We start from the raw sequence: 15,727 nt of genomic DNA, 5'->3' as shown, positions 1-15,727 counted from the left end.
CAAGGCCTAGGGTTCAATGTGGAATCAATAACAATCTTTCCTCTGTAATGCTTTAGGTTAAGATCCCCAAATAAACATTTAATTTAGATTTTCATAAGGGAGTTACTGTGTATATACCAAATGATTATTAAATGTTTTTACAGAATGAGAGATTAACTGTATAAAAGATGGAACATCTGTTAAACAGGTTTTAATTCCAATATCCATTTCTCTCTGTTTTTAATTCTAATATCCATTTCAAGGTACTAAACTTATTTTACAGGAGCTGTATTAAAATATTTCACTTGGTACATAATTGTAAACAGCTATTTTACTGTGTAGTTCATAGCAGCCTTATATGAATAAGGCTGTATGAATAATGTGGTATTGGTACACAAGCATGCACAGAAGTACCAGGCACTCACATAAAATGTACCAGAGGATGGTGTAAGGGTCCGTGCTCTGCTCTACATGGGACAGGCTGGAGGCAAGTCTATAGATGCTCCTCAGCCTTCTCCCCTTGGGATTTTGCCAGGGAGCTGCACAGAAGAACACAGAGGCACAGTGTTAGGCCAGGCTGTGGCAGAGCACAAACAGAGTCACTTCACAGGTTGTTTCAGCCATTTGCACCTCCACTCAATGTAAGCAGCTCTGAATAGTGGGACAGGATTCAGTTTGCAAAGACAAAAGAAATTAGACAGAAATATAATTGTACCTTTCTCTAGGTGGTCGAAGAAAGCTGCATTTTGGCAACTGCCCCCCTTTGTCCTTTAAGACATAACACCACTACTGCTCCTGCCCTAATATAAGAATATGCCTGTTAAAGATTTTTGAGTATCACTGGTAAAAGACAAAACAGCAATTAACCAAGGCAAATATTACATGATTGAACAACTGAAGAAGCTGAATTTTTTTTAATGTAGAGAAGGGAGGAACAAATCAGCTTCCAGGCCCGTAATCAGACAGGTGCTGTTGCATTTTAAGCAATGTAAGAATCAAGCTACAGATCTCCAGGACACGTTTAACTTTGTCTTGCGTTAAATTGATTACTAAAGATGTGGAAGCAATTTGTGTTAAATGAAAACATTTGGACATGGGTCATGGGTCTGACTGCCCTAGCCAAATGGTTATTTCATAATTGTCCACTGTGGGATTTCTTGCACTTTCACTGAAGCATCTGGTGCTAGCCATTGTCCAATGTAGAATACAGGGTTGGATGGAGCCAATATTCTTGTTAGGTATGGGCGTTTTTCTGTGCTAATTGAAATTATCTTTTAATTAAAATTAATTTCAATCCTTTACCTCTGTCTACACCCAAATTTTGCTCAGCTTTTCTGAAAAGTTCAGTACAACCTAGTGGCTCAGGCAAGGTGTTAGAGGTAGAAATCTCTGTAGCATTTTGGATAAACAAACAACTCACCAGCATGAATATTTCTAACAATCTAGAGGAGTATCAAAATTTGTTTGATAAGGAAACTTAATTCCTCTCTTAATGCAAGTGCATTTGCAGGACATAAAATCTTGACGTAGCTGAATGCAATAGAATTTCACCACTTACTTCATCATAACACATTCAGGATTTACCCAGGAAAAACAAACGATTTGCTTAAAACATTATAGGGACCCCGTGACAGGGACCCAAATGGTGCACAGTTACACAAAGTCCCAGTGCAATGCCTGAATTACAAGGTTATATTTCCTAGTGCAGTTGCTCCCTGGCTCTGGGTGAAGTCCTGGTGCTCTAGGTTTTCTCTTGCACTGGATCAGCAAAATGCACCTATCTTTCAAAGGCTTGGTGGATTTAATTAATGAATGTTCGTAAAACACCTCAAGCACCTTTAAAGAAAGGTACTAGAGAAGCATAAAGGATTACTGTTTCCCACATGTATTGTGAATGAACACAAATGCTTTTGTGGAAGCTGACATTTTCACATACATACTGAATTGCTGAAAAAATCCCAGCTTCATTGTATTAAATATTTAGCAGGGATTTCTTTTTTTTCCCCCAGGAATTCAGTACACACGTGAAAATGGCAGCTTCCACAGAAGCATTTCTGTTAATTTTTGACAGATGTTTATCATATTGCAAGAGGTAATGGAAAAGATCAAAGTCCAAGAAAAAAACCCTTTCTCTAAGATGAGTTCTGTGAGTTACAGTATTCTAAAACTGAAAAGAGTTCCATTCCTCAATTAAGCTCATGAGTTCATCTGTAAGTCACTTACTGATAGAGTTTTATGGCAAATCACATCTCAAATCTAAATTTAGCAGCTCAAACCCTATGGGAATAAGGAGGACTTGCCAATGGTTGAGACTTCAATCCTGTTTATGTCCGTTTGCCAGTATAACAGTAAGGCACATAATTTGGCCACAAGATACCTCATAACATGCAAGTGCTCTGAAGACCATTCTCTGTATTGAGGTATGTTGTTATAAGTTGTCACCCTTTCTTTTTTCATGAGATAAATTCTGTCTTAGCCTATGACCTAGGAAGAGACATCCCCTTTGAAAATTTTACTTAAATCTAAATCTGATGGGGATTTGGGAAGAGGAGTGGGTGAGGGCCATTGGAGTGCCTCTGCAATTTATTTCTGCTTCTAGCGTGCCCTTTGTGATTCACAGCATAGAGTTTCTTTTCTTATATTACCGTATGTGAACCTCCACTTACCTGAAACAAGATCTTCAGAGCAACCACACAAATGCTATATTCTTTACACCCGTATAAAGTGACTAGGAGAAATAATTAGTCTGTGCATTGTCATTCACTGTAAGGTTTTACTTTTTTACTATGTTCTCACCAGTTACAACCAGATACACAGCATATACTCTGAAGATATCTAAAAGGTGTAAGCAAGCACAAATTTTATACTGTGAGTCCTCCTCTTTCTCTTTAGGGAGCAGATCATTTTAAGTTGTGTTCAACTTTGCTGTATTTTATGATGGTTTTAATTTGGAGATACATCACTGAAATTACCTAAGATATATCCCACATTATTAAAATATATTTTGCAAAATACAGAGGAGGCAAAAATACAGATTCAAATCCCTTATCTGCCTAAAAGATTCAAATCTGCGTCTCCCAGGAAAGCTCCTAACCAACATACGTGGAAAGGGGACTGGGGCTTTCAGACTCTCCTGGTGACACAGCTTGATTTGCATCAAATGCAAGGGGCACATGGGGAGTAGAAACTTCTGTGACTCAGCGGCTGCTTGTTATCTTGCATCAGGATGTCTGGGTTTTCATAAATATACCATATTTTAGATGAAGGTCAACAAGCCAAAGTAGACCATCCAGACCAGCAAGTTAGAAATTTGAGTTAGGGCAATGTCTTGGGAAAAGGTAGGTATCTAAAACCCCTCAGTCAAAGAAGGACTCATCCTGCATCTCTTGTTTTCCCCAAAAGATGTGTCATATTTTCATTCTTATCTAAATGGCCAACTTCACCTGTTTGCTAATAATTTGGGGACAGCTAAACTACCTTCTTTTTCCTTTTCAGTTAGAAAAAACGGTTCAAAAACATAACTTCTGAGATAAAAAGCAAAGTGAATGAAACTGAAAAGTAACTGTGAAGCATCTCATTTAAGAAATCAAAACAATCAGGTTACCTAGACTATGAAGCTAGAAATCAGATATGGGCCTCCCCAGATCCCAATTTCTCAGCCTGGACCCATTGTTCTCATGTATCAAAAGTGAAAAAAAAATGACTCGGCTAAATTTGTCATCTGCCCAAAGCCCTTCCTAAGTTTCTCAGCTATCCTCATTGTGGTTGTTAAGGATGGTTGAGGAGGTAGAGCTCATTGTAAAGGGCTTGATACATAAAAGGCACATGCAGATATCAGTGGGGCCACAAAGAGAAACCAAATCACAGACACAGCTTTCCATGCTTCTGTGTTCTGTGGTCAGGAACATCTTTGCCGAGGGCCTTGACAAGTTGGCCTGTAACAAGTAAGATATCCAAATCTATTTTTTAAAGTGGAGAAATTACATTACCCTTTTGTTAACCCAGAATATTTTGAAATTTCTCTTTCAGAAAGAATGAGGCTCTTCAGGCTCGGCCAGGGCTGGGTCTATTATTGTAGTTTACCCAGAACATCTTAATCTGTGTATGTGGAGAGAGATAACTTGACCTACAAAATCAAGAAAATATGTGAAGCTTTAGAAAGGATATGCTGTGCAGAAGAGGAGGAAGAAAGTTGATGCCAAGAAATGAATGCTCCTAAGCTCCTAATGTGTAAACGGTTCAACATGATGGGGAAGGATGTGGAGAAGAGGCATAAAAGAGAATTCAACCTTTCCTCATATGCTTGAGGTCACTTTAAAAAAATTGGAATAAAGCACCCAACAGGTCACACCATGAGGACAGGAGTTCATCAGAAGTTTAAGAATTCTTTAGACAAATTCTTAGACATGTCCATTGTATTTTAAACCACTAGATTCACCATGGGTATGAGTCTGAAATCTCTAATACAGACAAATTACAAAGCCACCAAAGAGACCTATAATCTCCAGCAGGGCTGAATAAAGCAAAAGTAAGGATATTTGTTCTGCTAAATGTACATAAAAGGGATAGGATTTGATCCGTACACTGTATCCCTGCTATATCCTTTTCTCTCATCAAAATACTTCAATGCTCATCATAGCTCTTTTCATGCTAAAATAATAACAATAAACAAAAAGCATGATCACCTACAGTGGCATTTCACACCACCCATCAGTTACAGAGCCTGAAACAGGAAGCACCATTTTCCAAATTAAAAATGTTTGAATGGGCTGTCAAAAAGCCTCTCAGTAAATGTGTTCCATCCAACAGAAACAAACCCTGTGCAAACAAATCAAGTGGTGCGGAAATCCTTTGCACAAGATGATAGGCAAGGCCTCCATGCTGACACTGTACGCAAGCCAAGTTTTCATGTACTGTGATGGCTGACCTCCAACTCCTGACATATTCATTATATTCCAGCATGTTGGGTGCAGATTGCATTGAAGTGATGACAGCTACAAGACAGCCAACAAGGAATATGGGCATTCTGGCAACAGGTGGCCTTTCATTTGTACTGGGAAAGTTAATCTAGTTTATCATCAAAGTATATTATGTTCAAGGAGTGTCATGTTTTGAGAAGTATAGTGACAGATCAAACAGAGGAAGCATTCTTCCATAGACTGTGACATTTTTTGTAGACCAGACCTTTCAAACTGCTCTATTGTTTATGCTTGATTTAGGTCAGTTAAAAGTTATTCCATTGTCTCAGGGTTTACAACGCTGGCTCCAAATTACAGTTTCGGTCCTATGTCAAAGGCTGATGGAGGCTTGCTGTAAAGTATACAGCCCTGGGACCACCAGCAGCCACATGCTGGAGAATACTTGATTACCTTGCAAAAGGTGATTTTAGAAAGACGATACTCCTCAGGGAAAAATAACAGATAGAAATACTTCTGGGAAAGTGCGTGTCTTTAGCTCTGACAACCACATTAGCTGCAAATCCAGCCCTGAAAAATCTTGCCCCCCTGCCCACTTTGCTTATCTATTTCAACAGACTGAGGAAAATGATGTGTAAAATTGAAATCATGTCGAAGTCTCATAACTCAAGTGGTTGACGTGAACTCTTGGTTTAATTTCACTTCTGCTTTTGGAGGTAGGTCAGAGAAATACTGCACCACAGTTAAAGCAAACTATTGAATATAGCCACAGAGCTGACACCAATTTTTCTGTTGAAACTGTTTTGGGGTAGCAAAGTATTTTTTAACTAAACAAAGATTTTCAACAAATAAATTCACTTGCCATGGAAATTACAAATAAATATAGTCAGAAGATATAAATGACCAGAGAAGACCCCAACCCCAAAACAATTAAACTGGAAATGGAAACCCTGAAATCCTAGTGCAGTCTCCCAGTATTGCAGCTTTAATATCCTAAATCACTTTTTCTTCTCTAATGACCACTTTCTGGGATACAGACTTACCTGAGGATCTTGGAAGTAAAACGAGACACATCAAGAGAAATGTGACCTAGCCAGGTAAACTGAGCCACCAACAGAACCAGCACACTAGCAGGGCTCAAACTACAGCTCCTGTAGGGAACTATGGCAACATTTCCAAATGAAAATATCAGGCTTTCAGATGAAATACTTTTTTTATTAATTTCTGTCAAAAATAACAGCTTAATAGAAAATGTAGCCAAGTGGCTGCACTTCATAAAATAAAATTTGCCAAATAGAGGAAAAAAATTCATCTTTTTCTAGCATTTGTTGCTAGCAGTGTAGTTAAGCTCAAATTATTGCTAAATAAGGATCCAAATGTAGTTTGACAGAAGAGCAGTCTGAAAAATCCAGGCATGTATGTAGCTATTATTTTTTTAAAGGTGAACGTTAATCAGGAATCTCATAAGAATACTTGGCTTTTGCATTCATTGAACAAGATAGTTGAAAGATTTGAATCAATACTGATGCACTGATACTTTAGCTGAGGTGAAGAATGTGTTCCCTGAAGTCATCCCCACCTCATGCACTCTGGCTTTCACCATGGAGTTGTCTTTGAGCACATGAATCAAATTAATTTGAGGTGCAACTTCATGAGAAAATGTGTTCCAGAAGAGCACAGGTCAACTACATCCTTTAGTCCTTGCAACCAGACCAGAGCTAATCCAAAGACATTTACAACCTGTTTCTAGCTTTCCAAGCAAATAATTTACTGGCATATACTTTTTTAGCTGAAATATGCTGAGGAGATAATTTCTCAGATAACAGTGCCTTTAAGACATCTCAGCAACCTCTAGAAACTGTGGTGTAAGTATATAAAGTTTCTGACATGACCAACAAGAAATCTGAATCATCTTCTCATATGGCTTTCATATATATACTTGATAACAAAGTAAAATATTTTAAGATGAGTCCTGAGAAAATATTGGGGTCTGATAAACAAGGAGTCCTCTTTCGAGTTAGGAAAAGCAAAAATGCACATCATCCTGAAAGGTAAAGCCAGCTAGGAAAAAAAAAAGTGGGAAATAAATTACACAAGTTTGCACAATGTGACAGATGAAACGGAGCTCAGAGTGTTATCTAATAAGGAAAAGCAGACAAACGAACAGCAAGGATGCTGCTTTTCATAGATGAATACACCCAGATCGCCACCTCTCATTGTTACAATGGCCATTGACACCCATTAGTTGACAGCTGTGAATATCTTTACTTCTCTAAGTCCTTTCCTGCATACATAAGAGTGGCTTCTGGTTCATCAATTGCTTGCTCCAACCTGCCTAGTGGATTTATAGCTTCTGATTATGATCGTCTTTACAACGTTGTGCAGTTAATTAAGATATATATGCATTCTACTCCTTGTGTGACTGAGAGCAGAATCATGCCCACAGGCTCTAATTTCTTTCACATTACAACAAAACATGTTTCTATCGTTTTTGAGCAGAGATGTCTGGTTCTGCCTCATGTTCTCTGCCTATTGCTCATGTTGGCCTAACTCCTTACAACTGGTTTTACAAATGGCTTTTAATTAAAAAAGATGTTATGCAGTTCCTTGTGCTGCTCTCTTATCTTTCCCCCGTGATCCTAGCTGTCAGAGACAGAATATTTTGGAATTTTAATTTAATTTTATCGCAAAATTCTTCCCAATTTTGTCCTTAATCCCTGTAGCCAGTTATTGAGTCGCTGGAAGCTGGAAATAACATGTAATTTGGTTAACCAGGTGATTTTGCAAGTCTCCAGCATCAAAGAACACATGGCAGAATTATGCCATATAGTGTTGACTGAGCTAGAAGTTAAATAATAACCATTTGAAATCATTTTTTGCTGGCTGTTTTATAGAGAGACTTTCCCTTCTCTGCACTTATAGTGTTGCAGTTAGCCTGTGAAAGCAGATCTGTGGAAAATAGGCTTTGTAATGGCTTCGTGCCTCCTGAAAAAGGGAAAGGACTGGGCCCAGATATGAAGTTTTAATATCTCAAGCCCAGGGTGGCTGTTCTGCCTAAGGAAAAAGGCAGATATAAACTTAATTTGATGTATGTGCCTGCTTCAGCTGAAAGGTGGTTTTGAGTCTTGATCCGCAACATGTTAAGAAGAAACTTAAAGGCTAAATTTGCTTCCTTCTTCGTAGCCATTATTCCTCTGAACCTCTGGATGCTTAGTTCAAGGCGAGAGAAGATTAAAACAAGAAGTTCTGTGGTCTTACAAAACCTAGGAGCAGTGTTGCTTGACTTTCAGTGTTGTATACAAGCATATTAGCTTTCTGTGCATACCTAGGGTCTATAGAGTACTTACTTACTTTTGCAGTGTTCCACCAGCAGAAACAAGACTGAGAAAAGTAAATTTTGTTATACACATCACACAATTTTATGACTTCTAATGCTTTTATACATGGACTAACAGAATGGGGTTCTGGTTCACAAAGGAGGTTTGTTGACACTATTCTAATAAAAACAGTAAGCAATAATATTAAAAGACAAAGGTAAATAAACTGCAGATGGACAAAATAATCATGAAAAGTTCTCAAGAGAAAAGTACTGCTAGAGTCAATATGGTTGCTCTTTCTGTCACATTTGAGTGAAAACTTCTGATTCTCACCGCAATTTTTAGTTGCCTTAGCTTACTTCATCATTAAAATATTTTTCCTTAATTATAATTTGTAAGAATAATTATTAAACTTGAAATAGATCAGAACTGCTCACTCAGAATACTTGGAGACTGAGAAACCCTTGTTAACAGGACAGAGAGATGTCATGGCTTTCAATTATGGGAAGTAACACTTAGCCACAGGTTTCTAGTAAAAACTCTCAGGATTAGGAATTATGTTTCTCACTGTTCCTTTTTTTCAGTGCACTCTTCCTGTATTTGCTTAAAAATCACTTTTGCAGCAAACATTTCAACCAGCAAATTCCTCTGAGAGCGAATTTGTAAAGGCAAACACTAAGACTTTCTCTGGACTGACCCAAAGCTATTGTTTTTCTATAACTAGATAACAAAAACCCAGTGTTATCTCACTCAAAAATCCTAACAGTAGACAAAGCATGTCCACTGTTTCCTGTGAAGTACTCAGGTAGGTCAAATCTGTACCTTACCCCTGCAGTTGACCCTGTGTGATTGTCCTTGTGCTAACTCTGCAAGTGTTCTGTTTATACTACATTTTTGGCACATATCAGTTAATGCATAGTAGTCACCTGCATGTAAAACACTTCTTTGCCATGTAAGGCAACCACTGAAAAAGGATCTTATACGGCTCATCCACTTAGGGATGCTATCAGACTGCCCCAAGAGCAAAACCTGTGTTAGACAATTGTACTTGTCTGTCCCATTTTGCTGTTGCCGAAGATGTCAATAGAAACACAACTATTGTTGCAGGACAGTACACTGGCACAAGTAAAAGCAAACTCCTCTGACTACTGTGGGGAAGGAATCCAAAGTGGCTTGTCTTTCGCAGTCACCCACAGAAGCAGAAGCGATGTGAATTATGGAAAAATTATTTCTTTTCCCTGCAGAAATTTGTGACATGTTTGGTTGACAAGAAGCACCAATTTACACCCTCACACTGCCACACTAACTGTCCTGCATTTGGCCTATAGTAATTATTCATTCTCTAGAACAGTGTTTCAGATGTTTACGTGTCTGTAACACACATCCTGAAAGCTTATATTGCAGCCTTCTGCTGATGCTGTCACACATTAAGTAGTTCAGACACAGAAGACATTAACAAAACATATATCATGTAACTACAATGCATTATAAGATATTGTCTTTTATAGAATAATGGTTCAGAAAAAGAGGAGCAATAAGCTTTTCAGCCTAAAGTGTACATACATCCTGTTTATAAAATGCAATGCAGGTATCAAAATGCACACTAATGTGTCGAACGTCTGCAGTAATTTCACGGCATGAGCTTCCAAAGAGCTTCTGTGACATTGCCACTAATTTTTCTTATTAAGAAAAATTATTTCTACATTCCATCATGCCAGTTTCTGGAGGTATGCACTAAGGAACTAGTGTACAGTAACTCAAATGAGATACAGCGTGTCTCTGCTTAATTTACTTCATGCTGTTAATTACCCATCTAGAGAGATTTTAATGATGCCACATTTAATAATCCAGATCTGTCTATGTATAAGCACACGTTTAAGCTGAGTGAAACTTATTTTGTTTTGGTACATGACTGGCAACAGTAACCTGGGAATTTCATGTAAGAAGGTGTTGAATAAGATGATTTTTACTAGTCCTCCTGGCAATAACAGATTGATAGTGTAGAAGGCTTCCCTAGGAGGCACCTTTTCCTGCTGAGATTTCTCTGTGGAGAGCAAAGTCACTTAATCCTTGGGCGCTTTTCATTTTGCAGTTCAGAGCAAAGGGCCCAGTCACATGTAGTCATAGACTTAGTATGTACTCTGCAAAGAGGTATGCTGCAGAGGCAGTTCCTACACTTTTCTGACATCCCTCCCTTGGCTGTGTTTCACTGTCCTTTGCTGGAAAGTAACATTGATTAATCAGAATAAAAGGTACCTCCTGGCAAAGGAGTACTGGCAGCCTACAAGGGGTCTGGCTAGGGTGACAATCCCCTGCCTAAACACCAGAGTTGAAAGAGGGTAGATGTAAACATTTTCAAACCATGTTTCAATATGATGATGCAGTTCTAAGTAAGTGGACTGTTCCCATGTTTCAAGTTAAATATACACTCTGGTACTTGCTGAATTAGAGCCAAGAATTTTGTCCATCTATAGGCAGTTTCACAAATTCACGTTGGTGACTATTTTATTCATCTTTCCCATAATTTACTTACACCTGGTGTTCTACTGCCAGTCCTGTGGGTGCAATAAGGATTCCTGCTTCAGTCTGTGCTCTCCACGCCCAAGAACTGCAACCCAGAATATACTTCTTCAGTCAGCCGGTCATGTCCAGCATGGTCTGTTGCCTTCCATATGTGTCCTGTAGACCAGGGACACCTGGTTAAGTAATAATTCCTGCTACTTTCTGTCACATCACAAGATTTCAACCTATAGAGATATTTTTAAAAGATAAAATTATGCTTTTATAAACACAGATAAACTGCACTTAAATGAAGAAGATACTTATCCATGTAGTAAATGAAGAAGATACTCATCATGTGCTTTTAGGGGCTTAGCCTGACAATGGCAGAAAACTTGTTGACTTTCTTTACAGTGTGTTTCGTCAGTCAGGAAGATGAAGGTGAAGACTATGCAGAGAGCACTATTTTAACTACTGCATGAGGAAGTGTGCTCAACTTTTTATTTAAATGCAAATAAGTAAGCAGTAGGAAGACTTGCAACTGATTTTACAAATTTCACAAATAATTAATAGTATTAATCTATTCAGTTTCCCTCTCATCATGCCCTGTACTTTAGAGTTCTATTTAATGTTCTGAAATCCATAGCAATAGCGAAGTGTTTGAGCAGGAAAAAAAAAAATTGGGAGTTTAAACTGAAATGATGCCAGTATACAAGAAGGTTGTACAAAATACTAACAAATCATTGTAATTTCTTTATCCAGAGTACTGACACTGCAAACATCTTGCAGTACAAAATGTTCATTTTTAAAAGCAATGAGAATTATTTATTGGGACTTACTTCCAAACTCTTATTAGTCATAATAAACTGACCACAGAAACTGACTGTCTAAAAGAATGCAACTGTTTACATAATAATCTCTCACAATACTTGAAAAATAAGACCACAGTCTAATAAGTCCTACAACCACTTAGATTTCTCAGTTCCTTTATCTATATAGAATCATAGAATGCTTTGGATTGGAAGGTCATTTTTACAGGTCATCTAGTCCAACCCCCCTGCAAGAGCAGGGACATCTCTAACTAGATCAGGTTGCTCAGAGCCCCATCCAACCTGACCTTGAATGTTTCCAGGGACGGGGCATCTACCACCTCTCTGGGTAACGTGTTCCAGTGTTTCACCACACTCACTGTAAAAAATGTCTTTCTTAAATCCAATCTAAATCTGCCCTCCCTTAGTTTAAAACCATTACTCTTTGTCCTGTCACAACAGGCCTTGCTAAAAAGTCTGTCCCCCTCTTTCCTATAGGCCCCCTTTAAGTACTGGAAGGCTGCTATAAGGTCTCCCTGGAGCCTTCTCTTCTCCAGGCTGAACAACCCCAACTCTCTCAGCCTGTCCTCATAGGAGAGGTGCTCCAGCCCTCGGATCATTTTTGTGATCCTCCTCTGGACCTGCTCCAGCAAGTCCATGTCCTTCTTGTGCTGAGGGCTCCAGAGCTGGATGCAGTACTGCAGGTGGGGTCTCACCAGAGCAGGGTAGAGAGGCAGAATCACCTCCCTTGACCTGCTGGCCACGCTTCTTTTGATGCAGCCCAGGATACAGTTGGCCTTTTGGGCTGTGAGCACACATTGTTGGCTCATGTCCAGCTTTTCATCCATCAGTACCCCCAAGTACTTTTCTGCAGGGCTGTTCTCGATCACATCATCCCCCAGCCTGTATTGAAACAGAGGACTGCCCCAACCCAGGTGTAGGACCCTGCACTTGGCCTTGTTGAACCTCATGAGGTTCACACGGGCCCACTTCTTGAGCTTGTCCAGGTCCCTCTGGACGACATCCCATCCTTCTGGCGTGTCAACTGCACCACTCAGCTTGGTGTCGTCTGCAGACTTGCTGAGGGTGCATTTGATCTCGCTGTCAATGTCATTGATTAAAATATTGAACAGGACTGGTCCCAGTATGGACCCCTGAGGGACACCACTTGTCATTGATCTCCATCTGGACATTGAGCCGTTGACCGCTACTCTCTGGATGTGACCATCCAACCAATTCCTTACCCACTTCCAACCAACCTTATCCTTATCCACAAGTCTACCCATCAAATCCATATCTCTCCAATTTAGAGAGAAGAATGTTGTGGGGGACCATGTCAAAGGCTTTACAGAAGTCCAGATAGATGACATCCATTGCTTTTCCCTTGTCCACTGATGCGGTAACTCCCTCATTGAAAGCCACGAGGCTGGTCAGGCAGGACTTGCCCTTGGTGAAGCCATGCTGGCTGTCTCGAATCACCTCCCTGTCCCCCATGTGCTCTAGCATAGCTTCTAGGAGGATCTGTTCCATGATCTTCCCAGGCACAGAGGTGAGGCTGACAGGTTGGTAGTTCCCAGGGTCCTCCTTTCTACCCTTCTTAAAGATGGACACAATGTTTCCCTTCTTCCAGTCACCAGGGGCTTCACCTGACTGCCATAACTTTTCAAATATCACGGAGAGTGGCTTGGCAACTACGTCAGCCAATTCCCTCAGGACTCTGGGATGTATCTCGTCAGGTCTGATAGACTTATATATGTTATAGACTATATGTGTTATAGGAAAAGTTGCTGCTCATTCATTATTAATTAATATTCACCAGCTTTGATATTATATTTCTAAGGTAACAATTTGGCTTACATCAGTTTTGAGACATTTAATTTTTCCTTTTACATGAGTTGGAACATCTACCTTTTAGTTCCTCTATGATGACATTTTTTTGGTCTCCTGAGGACATGAAATAGAATTTTTATTCATATACTTCCTCTTTTGAAAGAATATACCTGTCTTCATGTTTCTTATCTGTGAACACTCTGTAAACTGTTCCTAATAAACTAGGCTCAGTTTCACATGTAACAATAGTCCATTGTGTTGTTCTTGACCTTGCCTACTGAAGTGTCCCTTAAAAGCGCAAATGAAATTTAACTAGTCAATGAACAAGGTGCTGTTCTGTCCTCCATAGCCTTTTTTAAGATTTTAATTCAGCACTTATTTCAGGACTCCTTTGACTGGTACATTCACACATTCTACTTGTTTAGTTGTCCATTTGTATTTGAGCAATAAAGAAAAGTTCTCTTATGGATTGTACCACTCATAGTCAAGTGGTCCTCTAACTCTCTGGAGGTCAGTAGGAATCCTTGCCTCTTACCAGTGTTTAGATGACCATTCTTTTTGGGGGGAAGGGGGAAAACCAAACCTAGCCAAAAAACCCCAAACCACTATGTAGGAAATTATGTGACAATTTCTAAGCTATGAAAAAATAAAACAATGGTCTGGATATTTTAGAATTAGACTCCTCCAAAGTAATGATATAGAGTGAAGTTCTTAGAAAGACTGAAATATATCCAGACATATCCATAGTTACTTTCTTATCCAAAAGTGTTTGAAAGTACCGTAAATGTTGCAATGTTCTCTTTTACCACCTATTTCATTTAACAAAATAAAAAGTATCCAATTGTGTTACTAGGCCTTCCAGTAGCTTGGTATTACGATTTCCTTCATAGGTGCAAAGATGAGATTCAGGGATATTATGCAATTGTAAAGATAGGGAACAGATCTATATTTCATTGGCAAGAAAGAGCTTGACATATAACCTCACCCTTAAATTCATCAGATTCCACCATACAACCAAAACCACTTGTGTACCATTACTCCAGCTGGGAAGCCTGTTCCAGAATCTAATTTCTCTGGTGAACAACTCGAATGAAGTAACCAGGGAGGGACATTTGGTTGACATGTTTGCTCAGCAGTATCTTATGCACTAAGGTCAATATTTTTAAACAAAACTTAGGCAAAAATTCCTTTAAATTTAATATGGGCACATTTTCACATAAAAGGACCACCTAACAAAACTCCTAATTCTTGCAATTGTTTATTTTATACCCAGACTCCACTTAAGTAATGGGAATAGGCTTTCACAATGTTTCTGAAACTGTCACATTTTTAATCATTTATACTTCAGCATCCAAAAGACTTGACTAGATTGAGATATAAATGTCCTAGACATCGTCCAAAGATATGTTAAATGAGAGTCCCTGCCAAAAAGAACTTAGCCTTGCACATCACAGTTATAAGAGAGCCTGCAACATTGAATATTCTGAGCTTTGTACAACCTTCAGCTAAAGATATCTGATTCTGTGTGGACTGTAGACCCAAGAGATTGGAGATGTCTGCCTTTGTCAAGATGGCAGGAATTAATTTATTCTGATAAATGCAAAATGTTAGCTTTTTAAGTCTTCAAGGTTATACCACTATCAGGGCATTTGCCTTTGATCCAATATAAATGAAGATATCTGCTCTGAGGAGTAGCATAATTTAATTATTTATTCATTCCATACTCTCCCCCTTTCCCACCAAAGGGCTGTTAACAAAATATGGGATTTTTAAAAAACTTTACATTAAATATAATGAGTCTTTTTGAAGGAGGACTTGCTTACTTTGAATAAAGTAAAATGTCATTGATGGTTCTTCTAAAAGCATGCAGCCTATGAGGGAGAGGCCATCACTGTGAGAAGGTTTGCACTGGCTGTCTACACCAATAGCAGCTGATAGACTACCCTGAATGACAGGAGATGCCTGATATCTTGCAGTGTCAGGACATAATGGGCAACATTTCAAAAAGGTATCTATACCAGACTAAGTTGTCTGTAGCTGTTGGCACAGCAGGAGGTCACGAAAGGTGGACCAGTTCCAGCTCTATGATTATGAGAAACAAATCTCCTCCACATTTCTGCACCTCCTTTCACATTCTGCTCTGCTGACAGACACCACTAAATTGTGCTGTTGGGAATGAAGACTTTCGTATTTACTAAACCATGAGTGCTTAAGAGTGAAGTTTTGCCTTTCCTCATGCAATATTCCCTATTACACAAATGAGGGTCAGAATCCAGGACCAAGGCCTTCAAATAAAAATTTTCTTATGCAGGAATTTGTCTAATAGGCACTTGTAGCCTGATTATTACCTCTTTCTGCCAAACTGATGAAAGGTTTT

The sequence above is a fragment of the Ciconia boyciana genome, chromosome 4 (assembly GCF_034638445.1).
Source record: "Ciconia boyciana chromosome 4, ASM3463844v1, whole genome shotgun sequence".
NCBI lineage: Eukaryota > Metazoa > Chordata > Aves > Ciconiiformes > Ciconiidae > Ciconia > Ciconia boyciana.
This window is presented reverse-complemented; position numbering follows the sequence as displayed.